Source organism: Balaenoptera musculus, chromosome X (genome assembly GCF_009873245.2).
Source record: "Balaenoptera musculus isolate JJ_BM4_2016_0621 chromosome X, mBalMus1.pri.v3, whole genome shotgun sequence".
Taxonomy (NCBI): domain Eukaryota; kingdom Metazoa; phylum Chordata; class Mammalia; order Artiodactyla; family Balaenopteridae; genus Balaenoptera; species Balaenoptera musculus.
The window spans coordinates 98630421-98648912 of record NC_045806.1 but is presented as its reverse complement, the minus strand read 5'-3'; positions in this window follow the sequence as shown (position 1 = coordinate 98648912).

Here is an 18492-nt window from a genome sequence, read left to right as displayed (position 1 = left end):
GATCCCATGGGGCCTTGCAGGGGGGAGGGGGGAGGGGCACAACAGACCCCTCCCCCATGTCCTCTGCTTTATCTCCTCTCTGAAGTACCTAGATAACTCTATCTGATGCACATTTCCTGAGTTGTTTTACAGATACTAAAATCCTCATCAAATGGAAGAAGTTAACTACTGGATGATCATGAGCACATAGCCCCCAGACCTCCTGGTGCCTAAGGAATGATAATGTTAACCCCTGTGACACTGCCCTGTTACCTCAGCATCAACCGATCAGAGAATTGTGAATGAACAGGTCACACACCCTGAGACTCCCCTCCCTCACCTGGCCTTTAAAAATGCTTTCCTGAAACCCAACAGGGAGTTCAGGTATTTTGAGCACTAGCTGCCCTGGACTCCTTGCTTGGAGCTCTGCAATAAATGTTGCACTTTGCTTCACCACAACCTGGTGTCAGTAGATTGGCTTTAGTGCGCATGGGTGAGCAGACCCAAGTTTTGCTCGATAACAACATATTTTGGGGTGGCAAATTCTGCCCCCTTACAGGCACAAGGTTGCTTAGATGAATGAAAACGTAAAGGGATTTGTTGTCATTAAGGAGGCAAATCTGTGATAACCAAGTGAAATAAATGCTCTTCTTACAGAGATGTACCTGGTGCGTTAGACCCAGCCAAACAATTCTGAGGGAGGCTTGATTTCATTTTGGACTGAGTTAAATGACTTGCTTGAGCCTTGATCTCCTGATTCTCCTCTAGTATCTAATTCAAGAGTCTATACTGCAATGCTCTATAGTTCAGAAAGACTTTCCATCATTAGAAGCTCTTACTGCTTTGTGTGGAAAATTCCTACTAGGCCTCTGAGAGGATCCAGGGTATTTATTCATTCATCAATCATTTTAGTTTACTCTCAGTATGAAATTGTGCTTCAAGGTAATAAAAATGAAAAATCCAGCAAATAATAAATAATCTACACCATAGCCAAAACCTGTATCTCTGGGTTTGAAGTGTAAAAACCGGAATTTATCTGTAATTTCATGGAATTAAGTACCGAAAACTGAAATCAATATATGTCAAAAAAATTAAAATGGCACCAAAAATCAATTCAATAATTGTACCTGAAGCCAAACTAGAGAATATGTGAGGACATTGGAAAATGTTAACTCCAGAGGTAAGTAACAGGGAGAGTGGTGGGGAAGGAAGGGAGCGAGAGCAAAGAGAGTGGGAACCATGTTCAGAGAACAGAGGTACAAACTTTTCAACTTTGTCATTGGCTAGATAATACAAGTTAGCTCAAAAATGGCCATTTGAAGCAATAACTTTGTGGCTATTACTGATAGACTTTTTTTTCCCCCTGTCTTTTTTCATTCTTGCTGCCTCTTCTTCTAAGGACAAGCTGAAGTACAACATCACTAAGAGGAGCAAGAGGTATTTGTTGAAAAGTTGGAGGTGGGACAAGGAAAGAGATACTCTCTATCCTGCCCAGAAAGTGCGGCATTGCCTCAGGTCTCTAAATGTTTGAAAGCCACATTTATGTGGCAAGGTTTGAATAGCCTTTCTTTGACTTTGTAAGAAACGCTGTCCTCTTAACCAGATATTTTTCAGCTCATCTGACATTTATTACTTAGTCTGACATTATTTCAAATACTCAGAGGGAAAGATGAATGTGGGATCCAATTCACAAAGTGCTCTTGGAGGAATGGAAAGGCATTATGACTTTTTCCTAGACCATTTTGGTGTTGATTTTCTCTTCTTTCTTTTAAATCAGCCTCTGGTTATTGAGCTCACTCTGCTCCCAGTAGAATGATTTATTTTGAGTTTCATTTTCAGAAAGTGACCAACAATTAAATTCTCCAGTGTTTGATGGCTTAAGTATGGCAAAACTGCTGGAAAGGACGCTTGAGACATGGAGAAACCACATTGGAAAGTTCAGTGTGGGACTATGTAAAGCAAATTGTTTATAACTCAAGTTCATGGCTCCCAATGATTGGATCATCCCCCTGGTGTTCTTCTGTACTCTTTTCTAGACAGGCATTTGATCATTAATTCAGGAAACATTTATTAATAAGTATCAATTGTTTATTAGGAAACTGGAGATACAGAAACAAATAATATGCCACATCATCTCACAAGGAGCTGATGGTATAAGAGGAAATATAGAGAAGGAAACCAGCAATTACAATGCAGTGGAGGCATATATAATGGGGTTCTATGGAGACACATAGGAAGTCACTTAACTCATTCCCATTGGAGGTTTAAGGAATAAGATGATGCTTCAGCTTGTAGGGGAGCAAAAATAATTTTCCCTCTTACTTCTAGGTTCTTGGCTTAGACCCACCCTGTAATATAAGACAGATGAATGGGAGAAAAACAAACAGAAGTTGAATAACACATAGAACTCCTGTATTTATACATGGGAGATACCCAGGAGAACTGAGTAACTCTGTGTAATGGCCTAAGCCACCATCTTAAATACCATCTCCAGCTAAAGACAAAAGAAAGATGTTATAGGAGGTTAACAGGCAAAGCTTAGTAAAGGAGCATGTGGCTGTTATAATGCAGATTAAGATGGCTTCTCCATTGATTAGAATTTCTAGAGATTTCATCATCCTCTTTTTCCTGGTAAGGAGAGGGAGACACCCTTGCAAATGGAGATTTCCCTTATAAATATAAGTGTCTCTTACAAACCAGCACCTCCTACTGGGTTTTCAGAATTTCTCCTGTGTCTACTGTTTCTTTTTTTCTTTTCTTTCCTTTTTTTTTTTTTTTTTTAAATAAATTAAAGTATAATTGATTTACAATGTTGTGTTAGTTTCAGGTGTACAGCAAAGTGATTCATATATATATATATATATACATATATATATACACACACACACACACACATATATATTGTTTTTCAGATTCTTTTCCATTATGGGTTATTACAAGGTATTGAATATAGTAGCCTGTGCTATACAGTAGGTCCTTGTTTATCTATTTTATATATGGTAGTATCTGCTGTTTCTTAAAACTAATCAGCTCAAAATAATGCTTATGACAAGGAGGCACATTTTGGGGTGTTATATTCTGCTCCCCTTCAAGGTGAATCCGAAAGTTCAGAGTGAGCAGGATACTCTAGGCAGAAGAAACTACATATGTGGAAGAATGAACATATACGGGGAACTGCCAATACATTATATGACTAGAGGGTAGGGGATGCCTTGAGGGGATAGATAGATGGAAATGAGGTCAGAGAGGTAGGCAGGGGTTAGTTACATCATGCAGTGTCATATGCGCTATTCTTGGGAGTTTGAAATAAAGTCACAGATCTATTTTATTTCCAGTGGTGTTTCTTTGTAGGTTTTCCGTGATCTAGGCACCCTTTTTTTCATCTAGTTTCCCTTGTAGTTGTTGCCTTTTACATAGTAGTTACTTATTAAAGCTTCATGGACTTTGAACTTCCTGGCAGGCCAGGTTGACTGAAACTATGGCCCTAAAATAGAGCAAAGATAATGAGGTTAATGAATCTGGATTGGAAAATGGCCTTTGTGTCATTAGTGCTAGGCCCCAAGAAATAGAAAACCTGCTATATTGAGGTTTCTGTTAAGGGATGGAATGATGTTAGTGAGGGTGAATGCCCTTCTTGCTGAGGCTACTCCAGATCCTGGGTTTGTGTCTTAGTTTTTCAGAATAGAAACTCATTTTGATCAGTTTCCCCATACTAGTCAAAAATCAGACAACTCTGATCTTTCAGACGCCCATTTTCTTAATTTATGATAAGAATTGTATTCAGCAGTATAACTGGTGTCAATCCTTTGCACAGGGCACACCCTCCTGGTTGGCAAGTTCACTCTAGAGATGAAATGATATGTCGGAATATTACTTTGTGAATATGGAGTTAGAACAAAGAGAATCTGATGTTCCCAGGGGACATTTTCCTCAAGCTATGGTGGTATGACAGTTTGTCCTTCCCCACTCCAGAAATAGTCCTCTCTAGAGAACTGGTATTTGTTTTTTTAGAATCAGAGCACTGATTCTCCTGGACAGAGCACATTGACATTTTCTCACACTTTGGCTCTCCCTAGAATCCATGCAAACACTCTCCCAACCCCGCTTGTTATGACATTGCTTGTCAGAGCCTAGCTTACATTAATCATGGTTTAGTCTGGTTGGAAACTAAGATGACATTGGAAACTCATCAGCAGCACATTTGCACACCATCTCTTAGGATGGAAAGAATTTCTGTAGGTGGCCTGCTTTATCCATTACTTTGTTTCACTTTCAGAAAGTAATTTCTAGTTTGATAGACAATTATTGGGAACTATCCCCGTTTTGAACCTGTTGCATCCCTTAGATCCTCATGCTAACTTATTCAATTAAGAGTCACGGATTGTTAAGCAGGAAAAGAATGAAGAGTTCCAGTTCAATAATTTGTGAACACTTTTAAGGCCACTAGCATGCTTTTTGACAAATGTAATTGTACTCTGAATACATATAAAAATATTAAAGCATGTATCTGAGGGAACACTGATCTCTTTTTATCATCTCCTCAGTGTACAGATGAGGAAACTGATGCTCATAGAGGGGGAGTGATTTGCCCAGGATAAGCCAGCTGGTCAGTGGCAGATCCAGGACTAGAAGCTAATCTCCTGACTCCTAGTCCAGTGATATTTTTACTCCATCACTTACTATTCATGAAACATGTAAAAAGACAGGGATGGAAAAGCAAACTGATGTCTGCATTGAATGACTTCTGGAAGGTACTCACTGACAATTCTAAGTAGACAATCCCCATTGAAAACTTCAAACACTCTTTTGATGGGGAAAAATAATGACCAATGGGAGGGATCATTTTTGCTGTTGGAAATTTCCACCAGTGCCTCTGTATACCAATACACTTTCTGACCTTTTTTGTTATTCAAACAGCCTACTCTGGTGCCATTTATTTGCAACCACATTCATGCTTTAAAAATGCATGTTAAATATTGTCAACAGAAACATAGAATATTTATAGAATATTGTCAATATAAATATAGAATACCTCTGCCAGAAATCCTGGGAAAGTTAATATAGCATGCATGCAAATATTTGTGCAGAGAGTGGTTGTTGGGAGTAGTGTCAGGATATTTTTATTGTTGCATGGGAACAGTTTGAGCTGGATGGTTTTTGAATGCTCTTTCCATATCTGAGAGATTTTATTTTTCCTTAGATCTTGTAACTTGAGTTGGCGCTGATGTCCAAGTAAGACTGACCCTAGAAGATAGGTAGATTGTTCTGAGGAACAGTTTGGAGTTCCCCTTGGGTACAGTGGTTATGTTACCCTGTCTGGCTATTAAGTCAAAAAGGGAGCTGTTAGATGAGCTCTTGGATGTTTGGTTTGGGTGAATGGCAAGTTTTAGTTCCTGTTTGGGGCTCCATGTCTGCCTTTGGAAAATAAGAGAAGGATAAGATTATCTCTTAGGTCCCTAGCAGTTCTGATATTATATAATCATCTGATTCTTTAATTTATTAAGCTAATATTGAGCAGTTGACGGTCGTTCAGAATCTATGAAAGATCTAGCACCTAAGCCGTGGTAGCTGACTGTGCCAGTATTTCTAGCTCTTGTTCCTCAGCCCAGGCATGTACCCTTTTCCCAGGCCCCACCCCTCTGGCCCGTGAAAATGACCACCTGTGAGTTTTCCATAGCGTCTGTAGCTTCTGACTGTTTAATGATCTAGGAAATTCTCTTTGACTACCTACTGAGGACCAGGTACTGTCCTACACATTGAGGACACAAAGATAAAAGTCCCCATCCTCAAGTGGAAGAGAGAAACAAGCAAACAAGTAGCTGGGCAGTGGCAACCCATTGTGATACGTGTTCTGGGAGTGCATGAATATGGGGCTCCTGGGGATAGAGAATAGTGTACAACCCCATGGGGGATGAAGGGTGTTGGTCAGAGTTTGGAGAAGGAAGTGGAGCCTGAGGTAAACTTGGAAGAGAAGGTAAAAGCCAGATGAGGTGGAGGAGGCGGAGTATTTCAAGTAGAAAGTGCAGCTCAAAGACTTGCTGCAAGAAAAAATGTTGTGTATACAGGGACCTGTAAGTGATTTTTTTAAGTTAGCCAGTTTCTGTAAATAGTCAGCACTTTGGAGCACCTAGCTCTATGCTTGATCTTGGGGTAGATTAGAAAAGTACAGAAAGTTTGTAACTCATGTGTGGCTTGCGTTCCAAAATTTTGTTTGTGAGTCAGCCGTTTGGAATGTGGAATGCATTTTTCCCACAGAAAACAATGGTCTCCATGGTAATTAGGTTCCCAGGCCAGCCCATAAAAGCCTATGTAACCCATAATCTGAAGGATCATGCTGTATTAATAATACCATAGATGTTAATGACCATGTAAAGCTATGCTTCTGTGGGAAAATCCACTCCCTGTTTCAACCGTGGGTTCTAGAAACACTCTCTTTCCCAGTGAAGCTTCAGAAGTGTGTAAAGAAACCCTTGCTTTGCCATCCCTCCAGGTGGTAAACCAGTGGGCCCAGGAATTTTTTCAGCTCTAGGTTATTACCAGTGCCTCTTGGAAATTGGGAGAGGATATAGCAGGAAGAGGGATGCAGATAAGCAATTCAGCAGAAAGCAAAAGGGTGTGGGGAAGAAAAGAGAGACAAGGAATTGATCATTGATGTTAGAGAATAGTCCCGGGCCCTGTCCCTACCCTACTACCCCTGTCTCTCCCCCCTCCCCCCACCATGGAGGCAGGGATGAAAGCAAAGCTGGGAAACTTTGTCCTTGCTCAGGGTGGGACTAGGGACTGAGGGAAGGAATTAGCACTTACTGAGTTTCAGGATGCCTCAGGCATTTTACACACACCTTTTTTAATCCTTAAAAGGAATGTCTTATTATTCCTGTTTCCTGGGGAGGAAACTGAGAAGCAAATAAAAAGACTTGCCCAGGGTCACACAGCTAGTAAGTAGCAGAGCTGCAAATCATACTCAGATTCTATGAAGCTCCTACAGTGTACGTGTTCATTAGTAATATCTGTAAGTTGGGATATTGTCTCATTTAATTGCTGAGAAAATTAAGGCCAAAGCTGTAAGAGTGATTCTTTCAAAATACTACCACTAGATAGAGATAGCACTACCAGAATAAAACCATGGTATCCTGACTCTTAGTCCAGTGAAGTTCATGGCATGGAGTACCTACTGTGGGCAAGGTAATGCCTTGGGCACAATGGGTAATACATGTCCCTTGAAGCCATGAGATTACTGTTTAATGCTTTTGTATTTAAATGGCTCATCCTTGTAGACTAAGGCAGCCTATAGTAAGTGCCAGAATAGAGACATGAACACCATACATTAGAAGAAGATGGAGACTATAATTCTGACTCAGGGGATCTGAGGAGGCTTGTGAAGGATAATGGTGGTAGTATCTGAAGTTGGGCCTTGAAGGATTGATAGCAAGTGATAGATGAGCAGACCTGGAGAGAAGATATTCCAGGAAAAGGAGCCAGACGAGCACATCACAAGCATAGTGCCATTTTACTGCGCACTTAACTTTGTGTTAGGCATTGGCTATGTGTTTTACATACATGATCTCATTTATTCCTCACAGTAATCCTATGAAATGAGTACCATTATTATCCTCATTTTATAGATAAGGAAACTAAGACTCAAAGTAGGTTATTTGTTCAAGTCTACACAGCTAATGAGTAGTAGAATCTAGAGCCTACAAACTTAGCCCATACACTCATCCATTCACTGGGGTGATTGTGGTAGAGTGGGAGTTTGCTTTGGACTGAACTGTGTGACCTCCAAATTCATATGTTGAGGCACTAACCCCCAATGTGATGGTATTTGGACATGTGGCCTTTGGGAGATAATTAGGTTCAGATGAGGTCATGAAGATAGAGCCCTCTTGATGGGGTTAGTGCCCTTATAATAGATACCAGAGACCTCTCCCCACCCCCACTCCCAACACACACACACACACACACACACACACACACACACACACACACACAGACATAACGTGAGGACACAGGGAGACGGCAGCCATCTACAAGCGACAAAGAGAGTGCTCACCAGAAATTGAACATGCTGGTTCCTTGATCTTGGACTTCTAGCCTCCAGAACTGTGAGGAAATAAATTTCTGTTGTTTAAGCCTCCCAGTTTACAGTATTCTTTAAATGGCAGCCTGACCAAGACAGAGTCTTAGAGTTTTGCCAGAAACTGGCAAGCTTGGCGGGGGCACCTTGATGAGGGCTTTGATTATTATGTTAAAGATGTTGGACTTTGTTCACTGGCTCCCCAACACCAGCTAAACATTTTTGGGGTGATAAGGTATGATTTGCTCAGATACTACTATTCTGTTCACTCTCTGAATGGACCCAATAGAGAACAATGGACAGATTTCCAGCTGTAACTCAAATCAAGTAGCAAAGTTAGTGGTAGATGAAAAATTCATTGTGTAGTTGGAGAAGAGAGAATTGTTGACTTGATTTTCTAAGGGGGGCTTCACAGAGGAAATATGACTTAAGGTGGGTCTAGATAGGATTTGCATTGATAGGATTCTTTTCTGAGGAGCAAAATTGGGTTACAGATGTTATGCTGCATGTAGAATGTGTGTCAGTGGCACGTTTTAGAGGTACATCCACGGAGACTACTTTTATTGAACCTTGATTGAAACTACCTTCGCATGGAGGAGAGTGCTCAATAAAAGGGCACTATGCTTGTAATGTGCTCCTTTTCCTAGAATATCTTCTCTCCAGGTTGGCTCACTTGTCACTTGCCATCAATCTTTCACGGCCCAATTTAGGATACTACCACCATTATCCCTCACAAGCCTCCTCAGATCCCTCGAGTCAGAATTGCAGTCTTCATATTCTAGGAGAAGGAAATGATGCATAGAAAGGCACACAAAGGGGAGGGGGTAGGGCTTGTGGGACACACCTGCTTGGCTGAATCACAGTGACGCGTGAAGGAGGATTACAGAAGCTAGGTCATAATTGCTACAGAAGGAATTGTCTCAAGGACTGAGATGAGGTTCAGGGCCACATGGTTATGTCACCTTTCCTAAAGGTAAAGGACGTCGGGCAATAACAGTACTTGAGCTCTGTACGCTTATGTAGGTGCTAAACACTGGTTGCTATGTCCTCAGTCTTCTCTTGGCTGTGTGAGGAGTCCTTGGCCTTAAAGAACTTCTAATCTAGTTAGAGAGACCAAAGTGCCATGTTTGCAATGTCATGAGAATGTATGAAAATAATATATACAAACATGAGTGATGTATCTGAAGCTGAGTACAAGCTGAGGGCCAAATAGCAAAGGCACTAATTTGAAACAGACTTGGGCCAAGAGACAGGAGAGTTGGGCATCCTGAGAACTCAAGTGGAGGTGTCCCCTTGACCGTGAGGAGGGACATTTCTTCCTCTGAGGTGGGAGGGTGAAAGGTAAGGATGGGAGGTGGGCCAGGTCAGCTGGGGAGGGTGAGTTCTAAGATTGCTTTTTTTTAAGGAAGATTCCTTAAAAAAAAATCTTAAAGATTTTAAGGTGATTCCTTATTATAAATATAAACACTTTAATTATTTGCCTCGGTGACATTTAAAGCTTCAGTGAAATTTCTCCTATTTTTTTTTCTGAGGGGCAAAATTGGGTTATAGATGCTATGCTGTATGTAGAATGTATGTCAGTGGCACATTTTAGAGGTACATCCACTGAGAGTTTACAGTTCTTGCTGAGTTTATATACTTTTATTGAACCTTTCTTGAAACAAGTAGCTTTACTTCCTCGTTGCTGTATTTTTCTTCAGCACCTGAAATACCATAGAGGCTTTCTGCCTGAACAATTTCTAGACTCAGTACTTTATTATTATTAAAAGGAAGGCTCTTTTTCAAGTTCTCCAAGCATTGCTCAACACAGTGTCCTTTGAGATCAATTGGAGTTAGTCTGTAGGAGTCACAGGACAGAGATCTAGGCATCTGGAATGTTTTGAGCTTTGCTGTAAGTCTATATGTTGAGGCATTTTTAAATACAGAATATTTACATTTTAGAGGACAAAAATCCTGGAGGTATTCAACAGAAAGGAAACAAAGCAGTGATGATGGAGTGCCATATAGGCCTTTTCATGTTATTTATATCCATTCATCTATTCATTAATTTACATTATAAGTGATTTATTTAGTGCAGCTCTGTGCTACATTTTTAAGAGCCATGAGGGGCTGCAAAGTAAACACATTTCCCCCATCCTCAAGGAACTTATGGTTGGAGATACACATGTTACTTAAATAAGACTGTATGTCATAAGACAGGTATAGTTTGGAGAGGGAGGTATCGTTGTGGCTTGGAATGGCTGATGGAAGCCTTGTAGAAGAAAAATTTGCGCTGCAACCCAAAAATCCATCGACAAGTGAATGGATAAAGAAGATGTGGTACATATACACAATGGAATATTACTCAGCCATAAAAAGAATGATATAATGCCATTTGCAGCAACATGGATGGACCTGAGATTACCATACTAAGTGAAGTTAAGTCAGACAGAGAAAGACAAATAGATGATATCATTTATATGTGAAATCTAAAAAAAGATACAAATGAACTTACTTACAAAACAGGAATAGACTCACAGACATAGAAAACAAACTTATGTTTACCAAGGGGGAAAGGAGGGGGGTGGGAGGGATAAATTAGGAGCTTGGGATTAACAGATACACACCACTATATATATATAATAGATAAGCAACAAGGACTTACTATATAGCACAGGGAACTATATTCAATATCTTGTAATAACCTATAATGGAAAAGAATCTGAAAAAGACAGATATAGGTCTGAATCACTTTGCTGTACACCTGAAACTAATGCAACATTGTAAATCAACTATATTTCAATCAAAGTTTTTTTCATTAAAAAACATTTTAAAAAAGAAAAATTTGTGCTGAGACGTGAGGAATGGGTAGAAGCTGGAAAATGTGAGAATTTAAATGAGGAAACCAGTGTGAGTAAATATGCACAGGGAAGACTAATCGTGGTTTCTTCAGGGGGCAGTGAAGAGACAGCATTGTCTGTAGCAGAGGATTTGTGTAAAGGAGTAGTGAGATACAATGTTGAAAAAGCTGATTGGGGCTAGCCTGTGGAGGGCCTTATCTGCCAGGCTAAGGAGATCGGACTTTATCCCTTAGGCAGTGGGGAGTCAAAATACCATGGTTTTTAGCACCTTATCTGTGAGACAGATATTAGACTACAGATTAATTGTATCTCTATATATGTATCATATCACAGAGCACCAAGGGCTGGTATTCAGTGCTGCAGTATAAGTAAGATCTTGAATCAAAAAGCAGAGGGCATGTTACTATATGAGAAAAGGAATGAGAAGAAAGTGTCATTAATATTCATAGCCTGTCACAGTTGCACTTCATTTCTTTGTTCTATTCTTAATCCACTTTAAATATTTTTAGCCTTAACTACACTTCGTAAAGGATTCTAGTGAAAAGTTAGGACCATTGTGCACTTGGTATCCAATTTTCCGACAAGATATGAATCCTCTTTAAATGGGTCGCTTAAGAGGGAATGGTGCTTTTAAATTGTCTTAGCAGGATGACTAGTACCAAATTGAGGGCAAATTAGGTGAATCGCTATTATAAAAAATCCAATCTCTCCATACTGTAGCGCACATTTCCTTTTCAAGATCAGTGAGGCGTTAGGGACTCGAGCAGAAGGGCCTGGTGTTTTGATGGGAAGCCCACTCAATGGTTTGGCGTCCCAGTAAGCAGAGTGAGGCTGTGTGTACACAATGCTGATTTCTCTGTTTTATACTGGGGAAAATAGAACGTTGACCGAATAGCCAAGTATCTCTGGATATTTCCGTAAGTTTAATACCAAGTAGGCAGCATTCTTGCTGAGTGGTTTTGTTTGTTTGAGGTAGATGCTTGGCATCCTGTAGACAAAATTCCATTCACAATGAGAAAACTTTCTATTGATAAGTTTCTCGTGGAATTTTGTGTGTGTGTGTGTGAACTTTGAATCTTGGTGGAAATATACCACTGTTAAGGAACTGCTGAAAATTCACTTTTGCTCTCTCTCATTCCATCCCATTCTCTTTAAAATGCAGCTGTCTATTAAACAGGCAATGACATATTATTCAAAAGGAAAGGCAGATGCATAGCCGGGAACAACCCATCTTGTGGTCGGCTCACTAGATTTACACCACTCTAGGAAAGAGCCTACTTCCTCCCTGTCTGATTTGGAAAGCACAGCATTTGGGGCTGTACTCCAGAAGTTGACAGATTGTCCACATTATATTCACAACAAGTTTTTACCTCTTTGGAAAACATATACAATGAAGCCCTAGATGGGGGTTCTTAGAAGTTCCTAATTCTGTGACTATTATCACCTTCTGCCTTCCACTTCAAGCATCCAAGCTGTTCCTCTTTGCCTGTGCAAATCCCATCCGTCATATTAGGTCCAGCTTGGATGCCCCCTTCTTTGGGAAGCTTTTAGTGACTAAACCAAAGGGAAGAGATGTCATCTTCCTCTGAACCGGCATCTTGTTCACGAACACGCCCATGGCACTTAACACGTATAGCCTATACCAGAGTAATTTGGTTATGTTTTATCTGTCTTACAGGATAAATTCCCAAAGGACAGAGACTGTCTCGTATATCTTTATATTCACCCCAGAACCGACACAATGCCAAGCACATAACAGGCCCCCAGAAAATATTAATGGAATCAATTCATGCACGATATGTATTTAACTTTAGATTTTTAAGGAGGGAAATGACATCGTCAGGGTGTTAGGCAAGGCGGCACTTGGAAAGACAATTTTATTAATCAGCTCAGGGCTTCTGTACTGAGTTCTACCACGAATAAGGCTGAGGATATATAGCTGAATTGAAGGGTCAATCTTGCTTTGGAAGAGCAAGGGAAACCTGACTCTGTGGAAGAAAAATTTGCTATAATTCAGTAAACATTTATTGATCCAACTTTCATGTCAGGTACTATGTTAGTATTGGGAATAGAGAGATCAATAAGAGAAAATTTCAATCTTTTATTGAAATAGAGTTGACATACAATATTATGTTAGTTTCAGGTATACTACACAATGATTTGACATTTGCATACGTTATGAAATGATCACCATGATAAGTCTAGTAACCATCTGCCCCTATACAAAGTTATTATAATATTATTGCCCATATTCCTTATGCTGTATATTACCTCCCGGTGGCTTATTTATTTTATAACTAGAGGTTTGTACCTCTATTTTTTTTTTTTTTAAGAAAGAGCTGCTTCTTCTTTTTTTTTTTTTTTAATTTATATTTATTTTTGGCTGTGTTGGGTCTTCGTTTCTGTGCGAGGGCTTTCTCTAGTTGCGGCAAGCGGGGGCCACTCTTCATCGCGGTGCGCGGGCCTCTCACTGTCGCGGCCTCTCTTGTTGCGGAGCACAAGCTCCAGGCGCGCAGGCTCAGTAATTGTGGCTCACGGGCCCAGTCGCTCCGCGGCATGTGAGATCCTCCCAGACCAGGGCTCGAACCCGTGTCCCCTGCATTGGCAGGCAGATTCTCAACCACTGCGCCACCAGGGAAGCCCCAGGTTTGTACCTCTTAATCCCCTTCACCTATCTCCCCGCCCCCTGCCCCACATTCCTGTCTTTAAGATGCTCCCAGCCTACTAATGTGGAATTAGGGGAGGTGAAAAGTATCAGGTAGGAAACAGAAGGGAAAGCCATTGTAGATTACTGATACCAGTTAGATCTTGGGGACAGCTAACAAAGAGCAGATTCTGGAAGGCCCATTTTCCTACCTTCTTGGCTTCTTTTGATAATTCCAAACGCACACTAAAGCAGAGCAGGAAATGTCAACCAGCTATCATAAGGTGATACACGTATTGGCTTTCTTGTCAGAAAAGTCACATTTTTTCACCTGCTATGCCTTGGTACCTCTCCCTACATAAGGTGTAATGTCAAGAATGTGGCTAATACTCTCAAAACATAGAGAAGGCATTCTTATGACAGAAAAAGGCCAAAGAGAATGATACCTAGAGCTTATTTCTATTCTTGGCTTTGAAAGCTTCCCTTGAGCTACACATACACACAACCTGGGCCACAGGGCTTCACATGCACAAACACATACACACCTCGCATTTTCATATACTCTGACACACACACAGGCACAGACACACACACTGACAAACACATATGTTTGCACACTGGAACGTCTTGAACCCAGCCACTGGCTCCTGCTGCTTTCTTCTATGGAGTTGGGTTATTGTATGAGGTGAAGTTCAATGGCTCACCTCCCAACCCCCCAACACCACCCCCCCTCCCCAGGCCCCCCATGGGCACCTTTGCTTCAAGATTTAGAAGTGTCAGTTCTCCCTAGGAATCTCCTTCCTGGGGTCTCAACACCCATCCCAAGGAAGGCCACACACCACAACTTATTCCCTTCACCTCTTTAACATTGAGTGAGTTCCCTTTCCTGGAGAGGTTTTTTTTTTTTGTTTTTTGTTTTTAAATCATGGAGAAATGTTTAAAGGGAAACTGACACTGGTTTGTGGATATGCAGATCTCTGTTCTTTTTCTGCTCCATAGAGAACTGAGCCTCAGGTCTCAGATTGGTTCAGATTTTGAGTTTTTGCTTCCTAGTTTTTGTCAAGTGGCAATGATTGCATAGCAAACTCACTGACAGCCTCATATCCCTTACTTTAGGGAGCCTTCAGTATGACTATCGGGACCATTCACCTGGGAGCCAATTCTCTGGTTTGGATACTTTTAACTCTCAATGAGAGTCACAAAACCCCTTTCACATGGATTTACTGCATGTGAGACTGGGGAACTGGAAGTGTTCTATGAGAATCAATAATACAATTTAGATGCTTGCTGTATATTTCAAACTAAATGGAACAATATTAATTCAAACCATAAACAGCACTAAAGAAACTCAACTGTCACAGTTTTTGAAAGGAGACATGAATCGAACAGATTTCCCCCTCATCCCATACCAAGCAGCATTTTAGCTATTTTTAATTAGAACTAGCTAAATATAGCTCTTATCTTTATAGACAAGGGATGTGTTTGACATTTTGCTAAACCTTTCTTTAAAATACAAGACTTATTAATAAGTGATGTTAATTGCTGGAAAAGAAGAAATTAAATGCTGAGACTTTGAGCTGACCTAGTTTCAAGGTCTAAGTCAAAGTGAAAGTTAATGGAAAGCCACCAGAATCGGAAGAACACGGGGTCTGTCGCTGTCTTGGTAATAGCCTGAGATGAGAATGAGAGAATGGAGGCGTCATCATGAGAGGAGGTTTTTGAGAAGTAATTATAGAACGAAAATAGCAATAAAGAATCTCGGTAAAGAAAATCAATCAGAGTTATGTGAAGATCACCGAAGATGTCACACTGGTAACATTGAGTTTTAGTCCTGTGGCACCCACAACTGGCAGCTCGCCTCATCTGAGCGGTCAGGACAGAAATAGCTTGTGCTACCACGTCTCTGATGGGTCTGTCTGCCCTCTGTTTCCCTGCTGTGAGTCCAGATGCTGGCTATGAACGCTCAGCTTGGCCTGATGATGAGGAGACGACGACTATGGTTGACCTGAGCGATCAAGTCACGGGATGTTTACAGCTTTGGCAGTGAGTGAAATGCAAAGACTGCTGAGGTGTCATTGGGGGTGGCAGGTGGGTTGCGTGAGGAGGAAGAGTGATAATTTTCTAAACCAGTCTCCTCGACATTTTACGAAATACTGATCTCCATTCAAATTTTAAGCCATGCCTTATGATAAGCCTTTTTTCTCTTTACTTTTTTTTTTCTCCTTCCAGAAGGAAAAATAAGTGCTTAAGAACAGTGCTTTTGGATGAAATTTAATTTTTCACTTTCCTTCTCTGAGGGGTAGAGAGCATGCATAGAGTATAAAATCTCTCCATGCTATTGGGTATTTTAAAAATGTATTGTTAGAGCATGTACTATAACCTTCATCCCCCTTTCTCCCTTTCATTCATCATCCATCCACCTGCCAGAGATCAATGAAACATTTGAAGAAGTTCACTTGGTTTATAACTTTCTTATCCCATTAGTGATGACTTGAGTGTTGTAGAAAAATCAGATGATGTAAATAAGCAAAACAAGAAGAAAATAATGATCACCCTTAATGCGTACCCAGAGGTAACCATTGCATTACACTCTGGGTTTTTTTATGCATATATGTATTTGTCTCTGAAAATATAGATGATCATAAATAATATATATTAATATATAATGTATTAGATATATAAAACAAAAAATAGACTATAATGCAATACACACAACATAATGTGTGTGTGTGTATATATATACATATAATGTCTTACAACTTTTTTTTTTTAGCAAACATGCTATTTTATAATCTGTTTTATTTAATAACACTCTTTTATTTTAATAATTAGACTCACATACCCAAATAGTGCAGTTAGGACATTTCTCTTGGCTGCAGATTCTGTTCCCAGCCAGATGTTCAGCAGGCATGCCCCGGGACAGGTGTACTAGTTGTTTATAACCAGGGTCTGTTCTGTTCTTTTGAGGTTGAGGCAGATTCTGATTGCACGGTGCCCATGCCATACTGATTGCTAATATTTGACTATTACCCCTGAAGGTCACAGGCAATCTCCAGCTTCTAGAGGATACCACTCTGTGGTTAGAATTAGGCTAGGGGCAGCCTAGCAAAAACCTGCCATGTGCTGGATGTCCATGGGAGATGTGGATGTGTAGATCGCCCTGCCCCACGAAGAGCTTACAGAGTATTTAGGTAGTCACGCCGTACATGTAAGCAAAGATGACTACCAGGGCTGCTACTCAATATTGGTTAGGTTCGTTACCAGATGAATGGTGTGGTCTGCAGAGATATTAGAGTTCAGAAGCCTGCAATAGTTAGAGAAGGCTTCACAGAGGAGATAATATGTGAGATAAGAGGAGAAGGGGGATGCAATTCAAATGAAGGGAATAAGAAAAACATATAGGACATTTGGGAAACTGCAAGGAGCTTAGTTTTGCTTTTAGAGTCATCCTATGTCCTTCCCTTGCTCTGTGAGGGTTTTGACCCTGGCCAAATATATTTTCTGGGCTTCCTTGCCAAACGGCTTCTGGTTGGACTTGACCAATAGGAGATGCTAGTCAGACATTGGTGGGCAGGAGAAGGGGAGAAGCCGAGAAGCCATGGTCTCCCCCTCTTCCTCTCGGCTTTCATTTGGTTTTCTGGCAGTTAGCAGTGTTTCCTCTGTGGCTCTAGATCTTATTGGGAAGCTCCAGGGTCTCAACTTCTGTTGAGCGGCTCTTCCTCCAAGGTTCCAGCTCCTCTCTGGTGTTCCTGGCTCCTGGTTCTCAGGCCCTGGTAATATTATCTCCTGCCTTGTCCCTCAGCCGTAAGGGCGGTAGCAGCTTCTTGCAGTTAGTAAGCTCTAGGTTGCTTCGTCTTTCCCCCATTGCTCTTCCTGTTCTTCTCACACGGTTGTAACTTGTTTCCTGTATTAAATTACCTCTATGGAGCTAGCTGGTGTGGGTTCTCTTTCCCTGGCTGGATCCCAACTGATGCAGTCTAGAACAGGAAGTGGAAAAGACGAGGCTGGAAAGATGGTTAGGGCCAGATTGGTGAATGACTCTGTTTCTTGCCCAGGTAGGCGAGCTTGCTATACCATAAGAAGCTCCAAAAAGGTAGAGAAAAATATATTCAGTTGCTGAAAGGTCAGTGTTTGTGTCCCGTAGATTTCATTTTATTGCCCAGATGTCATTTGTAGCAAAAGTGTGGAAGTGACCTGAACTTCTCTTCTTCGTCACTTCACGCACTAATAGACATCTAGAAGAGAGGAGGAAAAGGATGAAAATGGAGTGGAATTCAGCTTCTTGGTGATGAATCCAGTAATGGAGATAGAGTCATACTCCAAGCAATGGGAACACTGACACCTCGGTCTGCCTTGGGAGATATAGAAACCTTTTAGGAGGTGGTGATATGTGAACTAAGTCCTAAAAGTAGGCATGTTAGTTTCCTATTGCTTCTGTAACAAATTACTACAAACACAGTGCCTCAAAACAACACAAATTTATTATCTTACACTTACGGAGGTCAGAAGGCCGATACATGTCTCACTGGGCTAAAATCAGCGTGTTGACCTGACTGTGTTCCTTTTGGAGCCCCTAAGAGATGATCATTCCCTGGCCTTTCCCAGCTTCTAGAGCTGCCTACATTCCTTGGCCCATGGCCCTCTTCCTCCATCTCTCGTCTCCCTTATAATGACCCATATGGTTCCATTGGGCTCTATTGGAGAATCCAGGAGAATCTACCCATCCCAAGATGGAGATCACATCTAAAAAGTCCCTTTTGCTAGGTAAGGTAACATTCACAGGTTCTGGGGATTAGGATATCTTTGTCGAGGTGGCATTATTTTGCCTGCCACAGTAGGGTAGAGGTTCATTAGGTAAAGGAAGAAGGGAAAGTATATTCTCATCAGAAGGAGCGGAATGTGCTGGACAGAGGCAAAGGATGATGAAACACATTCTAGCCCATCAGCAGATAATA